Genomic DNA, 22,650 nt, shown 5'->3' on the forward strand with positions numbered 1-22,650 from the left:
TAGTATAATTATGCGAATTGGGACGCAGCAACACACTTTGTACTAAAGGTAGATCCAAAATAGTGATGTCACTGTCTAAGCAGAGGGATGTTGTGTAACCCTATATAGTCCACACATGACAAATGAGGTAATAATCAATATTTCAGAATAATTCAAACTCAGATATTGGTGTGTGATATAAACTGAGATGCCCCCAAGCTGGCTTAATATTTAAAAAGAGCCAAAAGAGCCGTTCTTTTGAACGGCTCTTTGAAAGGAACGGATCACAAAGATCCGGATCCCCTCAAAGAGCCATAAATCCCATCACTAATCGTCAGAGCAGCGCTAACAACATTAGCGCGAATGCTAAGGCCAGTGCAAACTGTAATGTTATGTGTGTGCGTCTGTGAGGTAAGTGAGAGAGGGCGAGAGAAAAAGAGTTTGTGCTTTCCGTACATGATAAAACGTAATATAATGTGGAAAAAAACATGGAAATAATCTGTCGTTTTTATCCTGATGTTTACTGTATTTATTAGCTTGGCCAGTGTTATTGTGGGTTTTAGTTATTTTGCTGTTTTGGGCTGTAAGGACCTTTGAAATAACTGAAATCTATGGCGAAGTGATATAGACATGCACTGCGGTCTAAAGCTGCCTGGAACTACGTTCGCCGTGCGTATCCCTGAATATAATGCACACCTCTAGAACGTTCATCAGCCAATCAGATTCAAGCATTCAACGGCCCTGTAGTATAAATATATATATATATATATATATATATATATATATATATATATATATATATACATACTATTATCTATTGATCAGACATGTTTTTTTAATTATTACAAATTATTTCATTAAACCATAAACACATATGAATTAAAACTGAAACATGAAAATGCAAATTAAAATTAAATTAAACCAAAAAATTAAGGAAAATGAAAAAATGCAGGATTTGGGGAAAATAAAACAGAACTTTGGAAAAAATAAAACAAGTTGTAATTTTTGTTATAATAAATAGTATATATTTAATTAGATATGCTTTTCGATTACTAAAATTTATTTTAACCTTCCTTAAAATGGAATCCAGAAAAATGAAACTGAATTTATGGGAAAAAATACATAAAATAAAATAAATAACTAACTAAATAAATCAGAATTTGGGAAACAATAAAATTATTTTCAAAGGGCCCCAAAATGGCATTTTTGTACTAAACTAAAATAAATAAAACATAAAAAATAAAATAAGTTTCATAGGGCCCCAATTTTTTTTTGTTTTAATAAATTGTATATGCAATAATAATTAGATATGCTTTTTGATTACTAAAATTTAATTTAACCATTCATAAAATGAATCCAGAAAAATGAAACAGAATTTAGGGGGATAAAATAAAAAATAAAATAAAATAAAATAAAATAAAATAAAATAAAATAAATTAACTATTTAACTAAATAAATAAAACTGAATTTGGGAAAAAATATAATGAGTTTCATATGGCCCCAAAAATGTAATTATTGTACTAAACTAAACTAAACTAAACTAAACTAAACTAAAATAAAATAAAACATAAAAAATAAAATGAGTTTCATAGGGCCCCAAAAACGTATATTTTTGGTTTTAATAATTTGTACATGTAATAATAATTAGATATACTTTTTGATTACTAAAATTTAATTTAACCATTCATAAGATGAATCCAGAAAAGTGAAACAGAATTCAGGGGGATAAACAAAACAAAACAAAACAAAACAAAACAAAACAAAACAAAACAAAACAAAATAAAATAAAATAAAATAAAATAAAAACTAAGTAAATAAACCAGAAATTGAAAAAATAAAATGAGTTTCATAGGGCGCCAAATATGTAATTTTTGTTTAAAAAATTGTATATATGTTTTTTGATTACTAAAATTTAATTTAATCATCCATAAAATGGAATTCAGAAAAACTGATCAATTTAGGGGGATAAATAAAATAAAATAAAATAAAATAAAATAAAATAAAATAAAATAAAATAAAATAATTAACTATTTAACTAAATAAATAAAACGGAATAATTTTTTTGAGTTTATGTAGCCCCAAAAATGAATTTTTTGTTATAATAAATTGTATATGTAATAATAATTAAATATGCTTTTGGTTTACTAAAATTTAAGTTAACTATCCCAAAAAATGAATAAGAAAAATTAATGAAGAAAAATGTAACAGAATTTAGGGGGAAAAAATCAAATAAAATGAACAAATTAATTATATAACTAACTAACTAAATAAATAAATAAATACCACAATAAACACCATTTTTTTTTTAAATCATTTATAATTCATTTTTAATTACCATAATTACCATCATATTGTTGATTTAATATAATAAAAATATTACCATCTACTGAGCAATAAAATATTAAATTATAATTATATATATATATAGCTTAAATATTAAGCCTTTTAGAACTATTTTGCATTGTGATATTATTTTCATGACAAGTAAAAAAAATACTTAAATAATACTTATAATAATTACTCTGATACAATAAAGTAAGATTTTACTTAATTAAAATAATGATCTACTTAGCATCAGCAAATAATGGATATAACAAATAAATAGCAATAATTTAAAAAATAATAATAATAATAATAAAGTGACATGTCCTGAAACATTATGTTCAAGTTATGTAATTGTGATGAAAATGTCACAATGCAAAAAAAAAGACACTTTATCTTGCTTCTAAATGAAATAGTGTCATTTGATTTTGAAGTGAAATGTGGCTTGCATACAAACAGTTTTAATCATGATGTTAATTAGTCCCATGAGGTCGAGCTGAGGACGTGTGTTAACCTACACATCTATGAATCAGTCTCAGTTGTCTGTGTTTTTCTGACTCACGTCTTTCTTTTTCAGAGCAGGTTGGGTTTTGTGGTCAAGCCGCGGGCCGAAGCAGGTGTGTGACACGTTTCGCATCACGTTACATCAGGTTTCATCAGCCAGAGACCAACGAGAGATTCACAAGAGACTCCACTGCCACATACAATCCAGCACCAATAATGAAATGTCTTGCTCTGAGATTACAACAGTAAAACGTGCAAAAATATGCAGATTCTGTGTCAAATATAGTACTCAGGACAGTGGAAATCAAACCAAACCCCAGCACGTTTGTAAATCATGTGCATCAGTAGCTCAGCGCGCTTGATTACGCTTCACGCCAGTAATGGGCTTCAAAACCACAGCCAAACAAAGCACAGAAACACGCCAGGAGTGTGTGATAGCAGATCAGAAACGACACCGTCCAGCTCCAAACACGCCTCAGCTGGACAGGCCCTCAGGTTGTGCGGATCAATGATGTCTGGCACGTCCCGGACTCCTCAGGATCTGGACTCACTCAGCGCTGGCAACGAATGCAGCCGGATCTGGAGCCTCATCTGCCAGTGTGTTTGGCATGGTCCTTTGCATTTATAAGTCTTAAAGGGACAGTGCATCTAAATGAAAACTAACGTCAGAGACACACAGAAGTCTGGTTTAACTTGAAGAAACTACGACAGAAATATCACTATTACACACATGCACAGTGGAATGTACTTTTTAAAGTAATAGTAGCAATACTAAAATTATTAAAACTAAAAAAAAAAAAAACATTTTATGAAATATCACAAATTTTCCTTCTTATTAAATTTTAGCAAAAACCCTCTGCAGCATTTACAGCTATTTATTTTTACTTGATTACATTTTAAAAGATCAATTAAATTATTAATATTTTATGGCTTCCTCTGATTACCAGTTTTTTATATTTGTATTACATCATAAAAAAATAAATAAATAATTCATTTAATAAATAAATGAATGAATTTTATATCATTTTTAAATTATTATTTGTTATATTTTTTAAAAAGTAATAAATTAAACCACTAAACAATACATTTCAATATATTGTATAAGTTTAAATTGTTTCAATTATTTAGTTAAGTTTTTTAATTATTAAAATTTAATTTAACCATCTATAAAATGGCATCTAGAAAAAATTAACAAAATTTAGGGGGGGGGGGGGGGGTTAAATAAATCAATAAATAAAATTAATAAAATTTGATTAAATTAAATTGAAAATAAATATGATAGGACCTTGTTTTTTTATTTATTGTTATAATTGAAAAAGTAATAGATTATTATTATTTTGTAAGTTAGTTGCCAAAGCAACATTTCTAACTTTATATTTTTATGTTTACAGTAAGTCACTAAAACAAAAACTGAAATAAAGCTTAAAAATAAATAAACTTTTTCAAATATAACTATTGAAAATAATAATAATAATAAACTGTTACAAATAATTTTCTGTAAAAATAAAGTAAAATAATAAAACAAAACAAAATTAATAGATGTAAAACTTCACCTTTATTTCTGTTAGTTGGCAAAGCAACATTTCTAATTGTTATTTTAAGTACTAAAATTGCTTAAATTAAAACTGAAATCAAAAATTAAAGCTAAAAATTAATTTGGTAAAAATAAAACAAAATAAAATAAAAAAAGAAGATCAGACACACTTTTTGATTATTAAAAATGATTGTTAATTAAAAAAACTAAAAAAACAACAACTGATAAATAAACCAGAGCAATGAAAATGGAAATTACAATTAAATAAGAAAAATTAAAATAATTTTTGTAATTTTTGTTATAATAAATATTATTTATTATTATTTTGTTACAATAAATATTATAAATGTTGTTATTTTTTTGTCTTACAATAAAGTTTCATTATTTCAATTAATTTGAAATTAATTTTGATTTTTGATTACTAAAATCTACTAACATTTATTTTAACCATCCAGAAAAAATGGAATCCAGAAAAATTAAACAGAATTTAGGGGGGAAATAAAATTTAATATTTTTGATTACTAAGAATTTAAAAGAATTTACAGCTGGCAGAAAAATAAAATAAAATAAAAAATAAAATAAAATAAAATAAAATAAAATAAAATAAAATAAAATAAAATAAAATAAAATAAAATAAAATAAAATATTTTTGATTACTAAAATTGAAACAGAATTAATAAAATAAAATAAAATAAAATATTTTTGATCACTAAAAATGAAACAGAATTTACAGGGGGGCAGTTGAAACAAAATAAAAATAAAATAAAATAAAAACAATGTCCCTGTTTTTTTAAATAATTTTTAATTATCATTTGTAATAATTTAAAAAAGTAATAAATTATTACATTTTATTAATTCAACTGATTCGACCAACGTTTTGATAATTAAAAACGATTTAATTTAACTATAAAAACTGATCAATTAAACCAGAGCAATAAAAAATTTAACCAGAAAAAAAAAAGGGAAAACGCAGGATTTGGGGAAATAACACTGAATATGGCCCAAATATAGCTAACTTTAAATGAGGATCATTTTTGGATGAACTGTTTGATCCTGTGCTGCTACAACACTTAAAACTACCTGTCAATCATCTAGAAAGCAGACAATCCGCTCTTTAGACACTTCATATATACTCTCTGAAAATAACAAAACATAAAACATCAGCCCGAAGCATTTACAGCACATCAGAAACTCACGAGGGAATGAAAGAGTTTCGATTACAACCCATCTGCCGCCTTGCAGAAAAAACCCTCCAGAATCAGTCGGATTAACAGGAATCGTTTAAAAACTACAAATGAAAGTGATCTGAGAGGGATAAAGTTCAATTAATAATGCACATGATGTCAGATTAATATCCAGCATGATAGAAAAACCATCAATATTTCAGAGCTCCTCACGCAGCGCAGTTACTGCAGCATGTCAGATTAGTCTGCGCACACCATCTCAGGCCAATCTCTTCACAGGTCAGTGGAGAAACCGCATTTATATTTATGCCAGAGAAGGAAAACAAATCTTTTGAAACAGCCTCCTTCACCCAGCGGCCTGATGCAGTACAATGCATTCTGGGTAATTAAACAGCCGAGCACCAGCCGTGCACGGAGAGAGAAAGAGCCGGAGGCCTGATGACGTTCCACATGAGTGACAGAAATAATGTGTGCTACGTTCATAAAAAATATTAATGTATCACACTGTAATATACATATCACATGTAATTCTATTGCATTAGCATAAATAAAGGCACACTTACTCTTAAATATTTTAGACTTGTCCCTGACACACAAAATCATCATTTGGTTTTTATGAACACTGAAAAGCTTCCAATTCCTTTTTTCAACGCATAATGCACCAATGATGTTGTTGCGTCATTAATGTAATATGACTTCAAAATCATTTCTATGATGATGTTCCATTCTTAAAGGAACAGTGTACCCAAAAAAGAACATTTGCTGAAAATGTACTCACTCTCAGGCCATCCAAGATGTAGATGAGTTTGTTTCTTCATCAGATTTGGAGAAAAGCAGCATTGCATTACTTGCTCACCATCGGATCCTCTGCAGTGAATGGGTGCCGTCAGAATGAGAGTCCAAACAGCTGATAAAAAGTAATCCACACCACTCCAGTCCATCAGTTAAGATCTTGAGAAGCCAAAAGCTGCATGTTTGTAAGAAACAACACCATCATTAAGATGATTTTACTCCCTAATAACTATAATCCATTGTGCTTCCTCCAGGGAAAAAGTCCACCTCCTGTTGTTTCTCACATCAAAATTCACCCACATATTTGTTTAGAGTTGTTGTGGTCTGTTTTGAACTGTTTTAGCTTCTAAACAGTGCTTGATTTGGGCATATTTCTCTCCTGATTGAGAAAAGATGACTTTTTCACTGGAGAAAGCAATGTTATAGACTCATATTTTAGCCAAAAGCAACATTTTAAAGGTAAAACATCAAGTTACGGCTTTGTTTCTCACAAAAACACAGCTTTTGGCTTCACAAGATGTTAACTGATGGACTGGAGTGGTGTGGATTACTTGTGGATTATTGTGATGTTTTTATCAGCTGTTTGGACTCTCATTCTGACGGCACCCATTCATTACAGAGGATCCGTTGGTGAGCAAGCGATGTAATGCTGCATTTCTCTAAATCTGCTGAAGAAACAAAACCATCTCGGATGGCCAGAGGGTAGGGATGTAACAATATCAAAATTTCATGATATGATAATATCATGATATGAAGTCCATGATACAATATTATTGCGATATTTTAAAAAAAAAAAGACAAGTGAAGACTTTAAATTTAACCTTAAAATGTACAAAATTTCAATTTTTTTCCATTTTTTAATGCACTTTGAGAGTTCAAAATTAAGAGCTCCAACCCATGTTCTTAACTAAGAAAACTCGAGTCAGAAAAAAGTGAATTGACTTGTACCTGGACTTTAAACGGGACTCAACCCTCTTTTCATTTGTGGTATACTGTCTCAGTCTAAATTACATTCACACTGTTTTAGGAAGCCAGACAAATTAGAATATAATAATAACAGTTTTATATTATTGTTATTCCTATGACAGTAATAGCCATATATTGTAAAACAACTGCACTGTAAAATAAATAGAAATTAATATTATAAGTATATTGTTTTTGCTTTACACTACAGTAGGGAAATTACAATACTTCCTCATTTTCTAGATATTCTAAATTTGGACTGCAGTGTGACTCAGGTGCAGGGGAGGACAAGAATGTCTCTGATTGAGCGATTGAGGTGTTCTGTTGTTGGATGTAATAATGAACATAGCAGTCGTCATTTACTCCCGACATCTGAGCCGCTGAAGACGCAGAAGATAACATTACTTTCGTTTTTAAAAAGAAAGCGCTGATCCCAATCTACATATGTATCTATGTTCGTGCGAATAGTTCCTGATGCAGCTTCACCCACAGCAGAAGTGAATATAAGGGGTTTTTATGCATCTTTGCAAACGGCCTTTCTAAATAATGTGCTTATTGGCAAGTTTCGCCGCTAAACGCGGCTAAAGTAAACATTACGGCTCATAATCCCACAACAGAGAGGGGCGGGGCGAGCAGAACAAATTTGCATTTAAAGGTCCATGCAATAAAATGAGTTGATTTTTTGCAGAGCTGATTCTGACAAGGTAAAAGGGTGTTTTATTACACTACTATTGAGAATTTTTAACCAAAGTATATTATAGACTTATTATTAACACCCTAAAGAATCATATGAACTTCTGAAAAATGGGCATTCGATGACCCCTTTAAGCTTTTTTTTTTTATGGAAACGGCAGTGGAGCTTTTATTTTGAAAAAACTTTAGCTTCAGTAAAAACAGGCTTACAAAAACTTGTCTCACTACAAATCTAGTGAAATGCTGTAATCATCTGTCACGAAAATAAAGCATAACTGATGGCCGTTGTGTTCCCAAACACGTGCAAAACTCAAAGCACATGCAATAAACGAGTTCACTGCATTTACTGTGAACTGAGCCGTTCTGAGGCGCGCAAAACACTGGATCACGAGCCGATTACCTAAATGAAGTGAAAACAGACTCTATGAAAAGATTAAGACATAATGCTTTCAGTTTAAGTTTGTTTGACAGATACTGTGCCAAAGCACAATGGCCCAAACACACTTTTAAAGACCTTGTTAGATTGAGTCCCCACGTCAAGATAAATAAGATCCAGCCCCGGACTCCAGATCTTGTCAGGAAATATCGTTTTTTCTGGTAACAGAACAACTAGTCACAGCGCTGTCTGTACCCAAACCCTGTTAACAGCAAGTCCTGTCTGGGTATCCAAAATACCCAAAACCAGTGTTAAAACAGTTCTCTGTCAGTCAAGAAGTTGACTGATGAAGGCCAGAAAAGAGCAGAAGCAGGAGACGAAGTGATGATGGTAAAAAGGTAGAACAGAGTTTATTGAACAATCTTAGTTGCATATGTCTCAATGTTTAGACTTCGTCTGAGGAACACAATTCAGCAAACAATGATATATCAAACTGACTGATTCATGACAACATCCCATTAAACCTTGGGTTTCCATAAACATCTCCTCTTATCTATTTCTCGTTCATGCAGACCAAACAATTTATGAAACCCCACAATCATAAAACTGAACAATAATGAAAATGTATATGCAAAGAAAAATAATAAGAAATAGAAGTACAATAAATTGATAAATGATTAAAAATATAATAAATGATAATCAAATAATCAAATGATAAACAATCAAATAATACATTATATGAATGACTAATGATTATAAAATGATTAAAAATAATTATGTAAATTAATGATTACAAATGAATTAAAACATACAAATCAAAACAAAAACACAAACAGTCTGCCAATGAGGATCGAAGGATCCTTCAACCTTTTATGTTACAATTTTTTGTTATATATTTTAAAAACTACACTTTGCCCATTTCATATTGTCATGTGACCATGATAATATCGAGACAGTTTTGCTATTGTGATACCAAAATACATCCCTACCTTAGAGTGAGTAAATTTTCAGCAAATTTTCATTTTTGGTTGAGCTGTTCTTTTAAAAACAAAAAAAGTTAGCAACAGTAGCACTGCTGTAAACACAGATGGAGTGGAAGGAACATGGAGATCCTTTATTAGAAAATAATACTGAAGTGCAGGTGTGACGATCTCCTCGGGCACTGCAGATGTGTGGATATACATGTGACCCCAGACCACAAAACCAGTCTTAAGTAGCATGGGTAATGTATATTTGTAGCACTAGACAAGAATACATTGTATGGGTCAAAATCATCAATTTTTCTTTTATGCCAAAAATCACCCAGCCAACATGCATATGTGGGGCCCACATGGTTTATGCTTGGGCTATATGGGTACCAAGTGGGCATGGTCCCAAAATGGGCATCTTATCTGGGGCCCACTTGAGGTAGCTAAGTAGGTCCCACATGGGTCAAAAGAGGTGGGCTCCCCATGTGGGTCCCAGCTGGGTCACTAATGAGAAATGAGCATATGGGCTCAAAATGGTCTGTACAAGTGGGGCCCATATGGGTTTAACATATGGGTCAGTCATGGGCAAACTCAATCAATCCCATACAGGCTGCCTACAAGGGGCCAAGGTAGTACCCATATAGTTACCGTCTATATGGTTTAAGAATGGGGAAACACATACGGGGCCCGCTTTGATGAACCATATGGGTTTGGCATGGGCAAACTCAATCAATCCCATACAGGCTGCCTAGATGGGGCCAATGTAGTACCCAGATAGTTACCATCTATATGGGTTCAAAATGGGGAAACACATATGGGGCCCACTTTGATAAACCATATTGGTTTGGCATGGGTAAACTCAAACAATCCCATATAGGCTGCCTACATGGGGCCAAGGTAGTACCCAGATAGTTAACGTCTATATGGGTTCAGAATGGGGAAACACATATGGGGCCCGGTTTGATAAACCAAATGGGTTTGGCATGGGCAAACTCAATCAATCCCATACATGCTGCCTAGATGGGGCCAATGTAGTACCCACATAGTTACCATCTATATGGGTTCAAAACGGGGAAACACATATGGGGCCCACGTTGATAAACCATATGGGTTTGGCATGGGTAAACTCAGTCAATCCCATATAGGCTGCCTACATGGGGCCAAGGTAGTACCCAGATAGTTAACGTCTATATGGGTTCAGAAAGGGGAAACACATATGGGGCCCACTTTGATAAACCATATGGGTTTGGCATGGGCAAACTCAATCAATCCCATACAGTCTGCCTAGATGGGGCCAATGTAGTACCCACATAGTTACCATCTATGTGGGTTCAAAACGGGAAAACACATATGGGGCCCATGTTGATAAACCATATGGGTTTGGCATGGGTAAACTCAATCAATCCCATATAGGCTGCCTACATGGGGCCAAGGTAGTACCCAGATAGTTAACGTCCATATGGGTTCAGAATGGGGAAACACATATGGGGCCCGGTTTGATAAACCATATGGGTTTGGCATGGGCAAACTCAATCAATCCCATACAGGCTGCCTACATGGGGCCAAGGTAGTACTCAGATAGTTAACGTCTATATGGGTTCAGAATGGGGAAACACATATGGGGCCCACTTTGATAAACCATATGGGTTTGGCATGGGCAAACTCAATCAATCCCATACAGTCTTCCTACATGGGGCCAATGTAGTACCCAGATATTTAACGTCTATATGGGTTCAGAATGGGGAAACACATATGGGGCCCGGTTTGATAAACCAAAAGGGTTTGGCATGGGCAAACTCAATCAGTCCCATACAGTCTGCCTACATGGGGCCAATGTAGTACCCAGATAGTTAACGTCTATATGGGTTCAGAATGGGGAAAAACATATGGGGCCCGGTTTGATAAACCATATGGGTTTGGCATGGGCAAACTCAATCAATCCCATACAGGCTGCCTACATGGGGCCAATGTAGTACCCAGATAGTTACCATCTATATGGGTTCAAAACGGGGAAACACATATGGGGCCCACTTTGATAACCCACATGGGTTTGGCATGGGCAAACTCAATCAATCCCATACAGGCTGCCTAGATGGGGCCAATGTAGTACCCACATAGTTACCATCTATATGGGTTCAAAACGGGGAAACACATATGGGGCCCACGTTGATAAACCATATGGGTTTGGCATGGGTAAACTCAATCAATCCCATATAGGCTGCCTACATGGGGCCAAGGTAGTACCCAGATAGTTAACGTCTATATGGGTTCAGAATGGGGAAACACATATGGGGCCCGGTTTGATAAACCATATGGGTTTGGCATGGGCAAACTCAATCAATCCCATACAGGCTGCCTACATGGGGCCAAGGTAGTACTCAGATAGTTAACGTCTATATGGGTTCAGAAAGGGGAAACACATATGGGGCCCACGTTGATAAACCAAAAGGGTTTGGCATGGGTAAACTCAATCAATCCCATATAGGCTGCCTACATGGGGCCAAGGTAGTACCCAGATAGTTAACGTCTATATGGGTTCAGAATGGGGAAACACATATGGGGCCCACTTTGATAAACCATATGGGTTTGGCATGGGCAAACTCAATCAATCCCATACAGTCTGCCTAGATGGGGCCAATGTAGTACCCACATAGTTACCATCTATGTGGGTTCAAAACGGGGAAACACATATGGGGCCCACGTTGATAAACCATATGGGTTTTGCATGGGTAAACTCAATCAATCCCATATAGGCTGCCTACATGGGGCCAAGGTAGTACCCAGATAGTTAACGTCTATATGGGTTCAGAATGGGGAAACACATATGGGGCCCGGTTTGATAAACCATATGGGTTTGGCATGGGCAAACTCAATCAATCCCATACAGTCTTCCTACATGGGGCCAATGTAGTACCCAGATAGTTAACGTCTATATGGGTTCAGAATGGGGAAACACATATGGGGCCCGGTTTGATAAACCATATGGGTTTGGCATGGGCAAACTCAATCAATCCCATATAGGCTGCCTACATGGGGCCAAGGTAGTACCCAGATAGTTAACGTCTATATGGGTTCAGAATGGGGAAACACATATGGGGCCCACTTTGATAAACCATATGGGTTTGGCATGGGCAAACTCAATCAATCCCATACAGTCTTCCTACATGGGGCCAATGTAGTACCCAGATAGTTAACGTCTATATGGGTTCAGAATGGGGAAACACATATGGGGCCCGGTTTGATAAACCATATGGGTTTGGCATGGGCAAACTCAATCAATCCCATACAGTCTGCCTAGATGGGGCCAATGTAGTACCGACATAGTTACCATCTATGTGGGTTCAAAACGGGAAAACACATATGGGGCCCATGTTGATAAACCATATGGGTTTGGCATGGGTAAACTCAATCAATCCCATATAGGCTGCCTACATGGGGCCAAGGTAGTACCCAGATAGTTAACGTCTATATGGGTTCAGAATGGGGAAACACATATGGGGCCCGGTTTGATAAACCAAAAGGGTTTGGCATGGGCAAACTCAATCAGTCCCATACAGTCTGCCTACATGGGGCCAAGGTAGTACCCAGATAGTTAACGTCTATATGGGTTCAGAATGGGGAAAAACATATGGGGCCCGGTTTGATAAACCATATGGGTTTGGCATGGGCAAACTCAATCAATCCCATACAGGCTGCCTACATGGGGCCAAGGTAGTACTCAGATAGTTAACGTCTATATGGGTTCAGAAAGGGGAAACACATATGTGGCCCACGTTGATAAACCATATGGGTTTGGCATGGGCAAACTCAATCAATCTCATACAGGCTGCCTACATGGGGCCAATGTAGTACTCAGATAGTTAACGTCTATATGGGTTCAGAATGGGGAAACACATATGGGGCCCACTTTGATAAACCATATGGGTTTGGCATGGGCAAACTCAATCAATCCCATACAGTCTGCCTACATGGGGCCAATGTAGTACCCAGATAGTTAATGTCTATATGGGTTCAGAATGGGGAAACACATATGGGGCCCGGTTTGATAAACCAAAAGGGTTTGGCATGGGCAAACTCAATCAGTCCCATACAGTCTGCCTACATGGGGCCAATGTAGTACCCAGATAGTTAACGTCTATATGGGTTCAGAATGGGGAAACACATATGGGGCCCGCTTTGATAAACCATATGGGTTTGGCATGGGCAAACTCAATCAGTCCCATACAGTCTGCCTACATGGGGCCAATGTAGTACCCAGATAGTTAACGTCTATATGGGTTCAGAATGGGGAAACACATATGGGGCCCGCTTTGATAAACCATATGGGTTTGGCATGGGCAAACTCAATCAGTCCCATACAGTCTGCCTACATGGGGCCAATGTAGTACCCAGATAGTTAACGTCTATATGGGTTCAGAATGGGGAAACACATATGGGGCCCGCTTTGATAAACCATATGGGTTTGGCATGGGCAAACTCAATCAATCCCATACAGTCTGCCTACATGGGGCCAAGGTAGTACCCACATAGTTAACGTCTAGATGGGTTCAAAACTGGGAAACACATATGGGGCCCGGTTTCATAAACCATATGGGTTTGGCATGGGCAAACACAATCAGTCCCATATAGGGAGCCCACATGGGGCCAAATTGGTAACCACATAGTTAATTGATAGTTACCAAAAAATAACTACAATACTTATATTTTTTTTTCATTGTAAAACCATTATAAATTTTCATAAGGGACATGGGGTCCTCTTGGCCAAACCAAATATGATTCTAACCCTAATCAAACATGACTGTGTCTAATTTACAAATAGTTTGGAGCATTATGATTAGCTTTTGGTTAGAGCCGTGTTTGGTTAGAGTTAGAACTAAACTCAGCAAGACAATCGTCACAATTCTGTCGTCATTTGCTCATTCTCTGTTCAAAACCTGCATGAAGTCTTTCTTCTGTTGAACATTATCTAAATTGTTTTTTAAATAGTTATTTTAAAGAATGTTGGAAGCCAGTTACTGGACACATCTTGGGAAATAAAAATTAATAAATAAAAAGGCTATGGAAGTCATTGGGGGCCAGAAACTTTTTGTTAAGATAATTTCCCAAAATATTTGTGTATATTGTTTTTATTACACAGAAAAAATTAATACAGGTTTGGTACAACTTAAGGTGAGGTAATGATAGCAGAATTTTGGAGCTGAAGAACCCAGCTGGTACAGGCAAACCAGGTCAAACCTGGGTGTGGTCAAAAATGTCCTGCATAGCACATGTCTTTTGATATCTGAAATTGGGCAAATGACCTGTACAATCATAGGACATTACATATTCAAAGTGTCAGTTTTTAGTGGTCTGATTTTGTGAGTTACAGCACAATGCTTATCACAATAGATGTTTTTATATAAGAAAAAAATAAGGAAAACTGTGCACTTTAATGAAAAGGTTAGAGATTACTAATTATCTCTAAATAATGGGATAACATATTTGGATTGTAATCGCTTTGAGACGGGTAGAAGAAATCAAACCCTCTAGCAGCTTGTCATGTGCCCTGATTTAGTGAAACTCCCCCAGTTTTATGGTCAGTCGGAGTGACAAATGCATTTCTAGAGATATTCTTTTAAATTTTGTAAGGTCATCAGTTCATATAATAAAATAGCCCAAGTAAAGAAAGATATAATGGAATTTTAGGTTTCTGAAATGTATCATTAGCTTTTTTTTATTTTATGTCCCAGCACATGACAAACCATCAAAGTTATAAAATGGTTTGCTAAATGATTGAAAAGGGTTAACAAAAATACTTGTAAATCAAAGTTGATTTTTTTTTTTACACGATACACTATTGCCAGTATTTTCTCCCTTCTAATGAACAGGTTTGACTACTTTAGTAATTTCCATTAGAACAAACTTAATGTTTAAGCATAAAATGATATTATAGGGAATTGTGTGCTTCTAATTTTATAGCAACAGTTTGGACAGGAGCCTCTTCAATTGTAAGATGACAATGCCTTTGTGTATAAGGCAAGGTTCAAACCGAAATGACTGATTCAGTCAGTGTGGAAGAACTTGACTGGTCTGCATAAAGCCAAGTCCTAATCCCAGTTGAACACCTCTGGACTGATTTTTAAATGACCTTGAGCCAAAAACTCATCGCCAAACACCAATGACTTGTACAAACACCACATGGACAAAAGTATTAGGACACCCCTTCTTTAAAACAGAAATAGGCACTTCTAAAACTGTGGCAACAAAAATGGGAACATAATTAATGTAGCCTATTTAAAAATTGTATTTTTATCTCTGTTGAAAAAGTTTTGGATTTGTCCAAAATGACTGTACCGATATGTACAAGTCATCGGTGTTTGGTGATAACTTTTTGGCTCAATGTCTGCATTTAAAGTCACACCGAGGTGTTCAACTGGGATTAAGACTTGGCTTTATGCAGACCAGTCAAGTTCTTCCACACTGACTGAATCAATCATTTCAATTTGAACCTTGCCTTATACACAAAGGCATTGTTATGTTAAAACTGTTGCTATTAAAATTAATTCCCTAGAATATAATTTTATGCTTAAACATTAAGATTTGTACTCATGGAAATGACTAAAGTAGTCAAACCTGTTCATTAGAAGGGTACTTTTGGCTATATAGTGTATGTATTTTGAATCAATATCTTTGTTTTGATTTTGTGGACCTACAATTTTGTGAATGGCTACAACTGCATTTTTATTTCATACACTGAAAACAATTTTTGAACAACTATTAAAATAATACAGCCTACAAATAACACTAAACACACATATTTCTTTAAAAAAAATCTTTATCTTGCCATTACCACGCTGGTTGTATAACCTTGCTGGAGGGATCATGATTGGTTAAGCTGACTGCCATCTGACAAGTAACTGGCCAATGACAGCTGTGCGCGCCTTTACTGGTCAAGTTTGAAAATACGTTAGTTTGTTACATTTTTATTTTAAATTAACTCGCGTTGTGACATGTGGAGAACAAAAGCTGGAATGTGAACACAGAGGAAGACCGGACTGGATCTGTGAGGTCCTGCAAGCAGATTGCTGATATCAGGTAAGGGAACATATTTCAGTCTTTCTAGCTTTATGTTCTTTCTGTGTAAATTCCACATGAGGTAACAGACGCACTATGACTTGCATCTGTGCTTCATCAAAGATGTTACACCAGATGCTAATCGCGATTAGCATATTAGCACGTATTTGTAGCCCCTGATATTGCTATGTGTTATAGATAGGCTACGAATGTTGTCAGCTAATTTAAACGCAATGCATGAGAAGGAGCAATGAGTACAGTGATGAAAGTGCTATTAAAGCTCGGAAACACAGGAATCTAACTATAAAACACAAACTGCTACCAATAACATTATTTTTAATCTTTGATTCTAAATCTTTCATGGAATTAAAATATAAAAGTATGGTTCTTCTCATAATCAAAAATACATTTGTAAGACATTTGCCCCACTGATTATCAATATGACTAACTTTTTTATTCTTTTGTCTTTCTTCATCTGAGATAACAAATACGGAGAACATGCTACCATCATCAGTCCTTTAGTTGTTTCACTACAAAAAATATTATGAGTCCTTCATGAGCCTTAAATGGGTCTGGATAAATGCAGCTGCAGGTAAAATTATGTTAAGTTTTGGTTTGATTTGGGTGCACTAATTTTTAAGCTACAATTGTGTTTACCTTGTTTTGATACATTTATAAAAAGAGTCTATTGTTGTGAATCCAGTGTCTTTTTGGGGATTCACATTTTTTCTTTTTGGATTGCCATGAGTTAGGCATATTCTTACATTTTTAATTATATAATAACTAACAGTCTCAAAGCTGACTGTTCATGTTTTCTGAATGATTTATAGTGGCAAATGTTGGTACGATTGAAAAACATTTTGTATAAGAGTTCAAAAGAATTTTAAAAGTGAAATCTTTATTTTTAAGGACTTATCAGCCCACCCCAGACCGACTGAGGATTCAGCTGATTACTGGCAATATAGTGGAGGGCTCTTCTTTATCTGCTACACTCCACTAGAACTTCTGGTATGGATTTATTAACTATTTGCAAAGTTTTGATTTGATGTAATTTAATAAAATGTACTTTTTAATTTACTTTTATGTCCTATTTAAATTTGTTTTTACATAATTTACTTAATACAGTGTGCAGTTAGGATTCTGAATTATGTGTAATGATTTAAATTCTAAATTGACTCTAAAAATTAATTTGCCAGAACCTACAATTACGTGTTATTTTATTTTTTATTTTATTATTATATATTTTTTTGTTAAATCTTCAGGTAGTAAAAAAAAAAAAAAAGTTTTAGTATTTTAGTTTATCTAAGAGCTCTAACTTATGTTATTAAAACTGTAACCCTTAAGTCGATCCATCCTGGAAATTTAAGAATGGTCCAAATTTGTGATCAACTCAGTTGTTTTCCAACGGCACAAAGAAGAATATTTTAAAATTTCTATTTTAAATCACTCATAAATCATCAGCATTAATAATATTAATAATAATAAAAAATACTTTAAAGGGATAGTTCACCCAAAAATGAAAATTTGATGTTTATCTGCTTACCCCAAATGCATCCAAGATGTAGGTGACTTTGTTTCCTCAGAAAAACACAAACGAAGATTTTTAACGAAAACTGGTGCGGTCTGCCAGCCTTATCATGGACGTGGATGGGCACCAAACCTTTAAAAGTAAACAAAAACATGCACAGACAAATCCAAATTATACCCTGCTACTCGTGAGGATACATTAATGTCCTAAGACACGAAACTATCGATTTTTGTTAGAAAATGAACAGTTTTTATATCATTTTTTACCTTTGATACACAGCCACGTCCATCTGTCCTGAGCACGGGCTCATCATCCGGATCGTTATACGTGTAGCGCTCTGGCATAGTATACACAAACACCGGAAGCGATCTGTTGCATGAATACAACACTCATTGTTTCCACAGTGCTCAGAGATTGTGGCTATAGCGGCTATTCAAAATGGTAATTACTTGCGCGTATCCTGATTGTTCAAACCGATTTAAAACTCATCCGGGACTTGTACTGATTTCCCCTTACGGCGTTTGCGTATTCTTCGCCTGAGCGCGAGCACATGTAACGTGACTGATGCCAAACTCGTGCTCAGGACAGATGGACGTGGCTGTGTATCAAAGGTAAAAAATGATATAAATACTGTTCAGTTTCTCGCAAAAAACGATCTTTTCGTGTCTTAAGACATCAATGTATCGTCACAAGCCGCAGGGTGTAATTTGGATTTGTCTGTGCATGTTTTTGTTTACTTTTAAAGGTTTGGTGCCCATCCACGTCCATGATAAGGCTGGCAGACTGCACCGGTTTTCGTTGAAAATCTCTGTTTGTGTTTTTCTTAGGAAACAAAGTCACCTACATCTTGGATGCATTGGGGGTAAGCAGATAAACAAATTTTCATTTTTGGGTGAACTATCCCTTTAAGCATTATTTTGTTGGTCGATTCCATCCATGGACATAGAATATAAATGCGAGAATCTGCCTAATAGTAAAATGACAAAGTCTTGATAAAAAAATGTATTATCATTTTTGTTGTTATTATTATTATTATTTTCTAAATGGTTAACTCATAACAATAATTGAAGTGGTCCTTTAAAACACATTGCATATTTATGCTTCATAAACTGATTTTATCAATAAAAAATTTAATTAGATTAGTTTGAATGAATGAACAGTAATTCTCTATTGATTTCCCTAATGCCCCTCCAATGACACTCCAATTCTATGACAATTTAGAATTATTTTTATAATTATTATTATTTTTAGTATTATCCTGAGTAATAGTTGTTTTTCTTTAATATGTTGTTTTAACATGTAAGTTACATTTTTTTTAACAATTTACTAAACACATCCTAGAAAACCTGTCTATTGGAATAGAATCTGTACAGCTTGTTTTTTACTCTGTTGTTTTCCTTTCTGTAGGTGAGGGCAGTTTCCTTATTTTATGTCATCTTTTTGACAAAATTATTTTCATTTTAAGCATTAGCCTAATTCAGTCAAGCACAAAAATGCTATTTGTAATTTGATCTTGCATATTCAGTATATTTAAACAAATTTGTTTTGCAGAGGTTCTTAAGAAAGCTGAAATGATTGGCAAGAAGCTGATGGGGATCTCTCAAAATTGGAACAAGAGACGGAGGAGTACAGAGGATGTCTAGAATGCACAAGTGACTGTCTGCACTGTAAGCACAAATGTATCGTTGCTGATGCTTCTAATTGTTTCCCATTTATTTCCTGTTCAAATGTTTGAAGGTTTCAGTAAATATTAGGTCAAATACAGGTTAAAAAAAGTATTAACTTTTACATTATTTTGAACAAGTAGGTTTATAACTTTGAAGAGATGCTCTTTAAAGGACAGTCAGTGGTTACCAAATCTTTTTACCAAAAACAAAAAAAAACTAAACACACAGGGCATCCAAGATGTAGGTGACTTTGTTTCTTCAGATATTTAACTCAAACCCTTGCAGTCTGTCATCCACATAATAACAGTGGATGGGCTTGGTGCTTGGTTTTACCTTTAAAAGTAAAAAAAAAAACATGCACAGACAAATCCAAATTACACCCTGCGTCTCATGGCGATACATTGATGTCCTAAGACACAAAACAATAGTGTTTTTTTTTTTGTGAGAAACTGAACAGTATTTATATAATTTTTTACCTTTGATACACAGCCACGTCCATCTGTCCTGAGTGTGAGCTCAACCTCCGGCTCATTTCATGTGTACGCTCACTGGCGTAGTATACGCAAACGTCGTAAGGGGAAATCGGTGAACAGTCAGCAGTCCTGGATGAGTTTGCGCAAACGTAATTTTTAGCTTTCAGTCGGTTTGAACAATCAGGATAAGTGCAAGTAATTACCATTTTGAATAGCCGCTATACACAAAATCTCTGTGCACTGTGTAAACAATGAGTGTCGTACACACGGGATAGATGACTTCCGGCATTTACGTATACTACGCCAGAACGCGTACACATGTAACGAGCCGGATGATGATCTCCTGCTCAGGACAGTTAGACGTGGCTGTGTATCAAAGGTAAAAAATTATATAAATACCGTTCAGTTTCTCATAAAAAAACGATCGTTTCGTGTCTTAGGACATCAATGTATCGTCACGAGCCGCAGGGTGTAATTTGGATTTGTCTGCGCATGTTTTTTTTTTTTTTTCACTTTTAAAGGTTTGTGCCCATCCACTGCCATCATATGGCTGACAGACTACAAACAAAGTCACCTACATCTTGGATGCCCTGGGGGTAAGCTGATAAACATCACATTTTCATTTTTGGGTGAACTATCCCTTTAAGACATAAAACGATCGGTCTGTGCAAAAAACTGAACAGTATTTATATTATTATTTTTATTATTATTTACCTCTGATCCACCGGAACGTTCTACTGTCCTGAGAATGTTCACCCAGTCCGTGTGTGATCTATCACGCGTATACGTCACTCATTGTTTACATGAGCATATTGGCTTATCAAAATGGTAATTACTTGTGCTTATACAAATTCTGGTAACCGATTAAAAACTAAAAGATTACATTTCCTTGTGTGAACTCATCTGGGAGTATTGACTTTTCACCTACAAAGACAAACTTTTGACTACATTGCCAGAGCATGTTGATGCACCACACGTCAGCTACTGTGAACATGCTCCATTAGGGGTGGGCGGTACACCGGTGTCATAGTCAGCACCGGTGTGACATTGCGCAACGACATGGATTTTCTAATACCGTCAATACCGTAATAAATCAATTATGTGCCTCGAACGGCTGCATTTACATCAATAATAGCTAATTCTAAATAATAAGGCATTACATTTTCTTCAAACGTTCAGTTGTGGTCTGAATACCTGACCTTATACTATATATCTTGTTGTAAATAAAAAAGTAAAACATATTCGTATCAGCTTTGCAGGTGGTAGGTAAAAGGGGAGTGGCCATTAAACGACTGGTGAAACATCGTGAAGAAAGGTCGGGCCTGTAGCCTATACCAGAGGCGGACTTTTCCCGGTCGGCCAGCCGAAGGATTTACACAGCGGATCACAAATTGAGCGGGCGCGAGGCGAACTAATATTGTATATAATTTTCGCACTTTCAATATGCAGGGTATAGAAATCGCTTTTAACTGAGCGCTCGCGCTGTTTTTACTTTTACTTACGATTTTGCGATAACGCACACTCTGTGTAAAGGGAGCAGCACATCTTATAATAGATATTTGTCAGTGAGTACAAGATTACAGCAAATTCTCCAGTCTGTTTTTGTCATCTCTCTTTACTTTCGACCCGTGATCATTCAAATCTAAAGGTCATTGTACACTGAGTCCGATTTTCGTATGCGTTTTTTTTTTTTTTGTTTTGTTTGTTTTCTCATATTCGCCATCCTTATCAAAATGCTTATTATGGATGCGAAAATGCAGAAAATCAAACACGATCCGAATTTTTTTATGACGGACGAAAGTTTCAGAGGCAGTGTGTAAACTCGATTAACATAACCTGTATTTTTTTTAATGTGCAAAAATCTCGGACGAAAATTTCTTACTCATGTGTACAATGACATTAACTCCAGCAGCTGGTGTTGGATGCAGGGTTGCCAAGTCCGCGTTTTTCCCCACAGAATTGGTCTACTTTTAAACTGTTGCTATGGGTTGATTTCCCCCAGTTATTTAAAGGTTATATATATTGCAGAAATTAAATTTCAATAAAAAATAATTTGTGTTTTGTTGTACACTAAGTAAGATCTTTAGGTTTTTTGCAAAATAAATATGTTGAGAATGGATAATACTCTCCCATGTCTCTTTTTGATAAGGATACATACCATTTACTTATTATATTATAAAAAATATTAACTTTATTCACATACTAAAGGGACAGGACAGGCTACTCCTCCCAAAATGTACCAAAAAAAGTAATACCATGATATTATACCGTCACCGTTCAAAAGATGAAAAATACCGTGATATTAATTTTAGGTCATATCGCCCACCCCTATGCTCCATACACCTGAATGTTCCGGTGGATCAGAGTTTAATAATGATATAAATGCTGTTCAGTTACATGTACAGACCCATCGTTATGTGTCTCAAGACCTCAATGCATCGTCTCAAGCCACAGTGTTTAATTTGGTTTTGTCTGTGCATGTTTTTTTTTTACTCTTAATGATTTGGTAACTATTGACTGCCATTATATGACTGACAGACTGCAATGGTTTCAGTTAAAAATCTTTGTTTGTGTTTTACTAAGAAACAAAGTCACCTACATCTTGGATCCCCTC

General features: G+C 35.1%; 1 long non-coding RNA gene across 1 annotated transcript; it reads left to right on the plus strand.

Moving 5' to 3' along the window:
• The first annotated feature begins 16,228 nt into the window (after positions 1–16,228).
• Positions 16,229–20,069, plus strand: LOC141290461 (uncharacterized). The gene is made up of 4 exons (XR_012340154.1): positions 16,229–16,389; positions 16,849–16,960; positions 17,278–17,376; positions 19,448–20,069. It is a non-coding gene; the product is annotated as an uncharacterized lncRNA (long non-coding RNA).
• Positions 20,070–22,650: the final 2,581 nt, after the last annotated feature.

Source organism: Garra rufa, chromosome 18 (genome assembly GCF_049309525.1).
Source record: "Garra rufa chromosome 18, GarRuf1.0, whole genome shotgun sequence".
NCBI classification, from domain to species: Eukaryota; Metazoa; Chordata; class Actinopteri; order Cypriniformes; family Cyprinidae; genus Garra; species Garra rufa.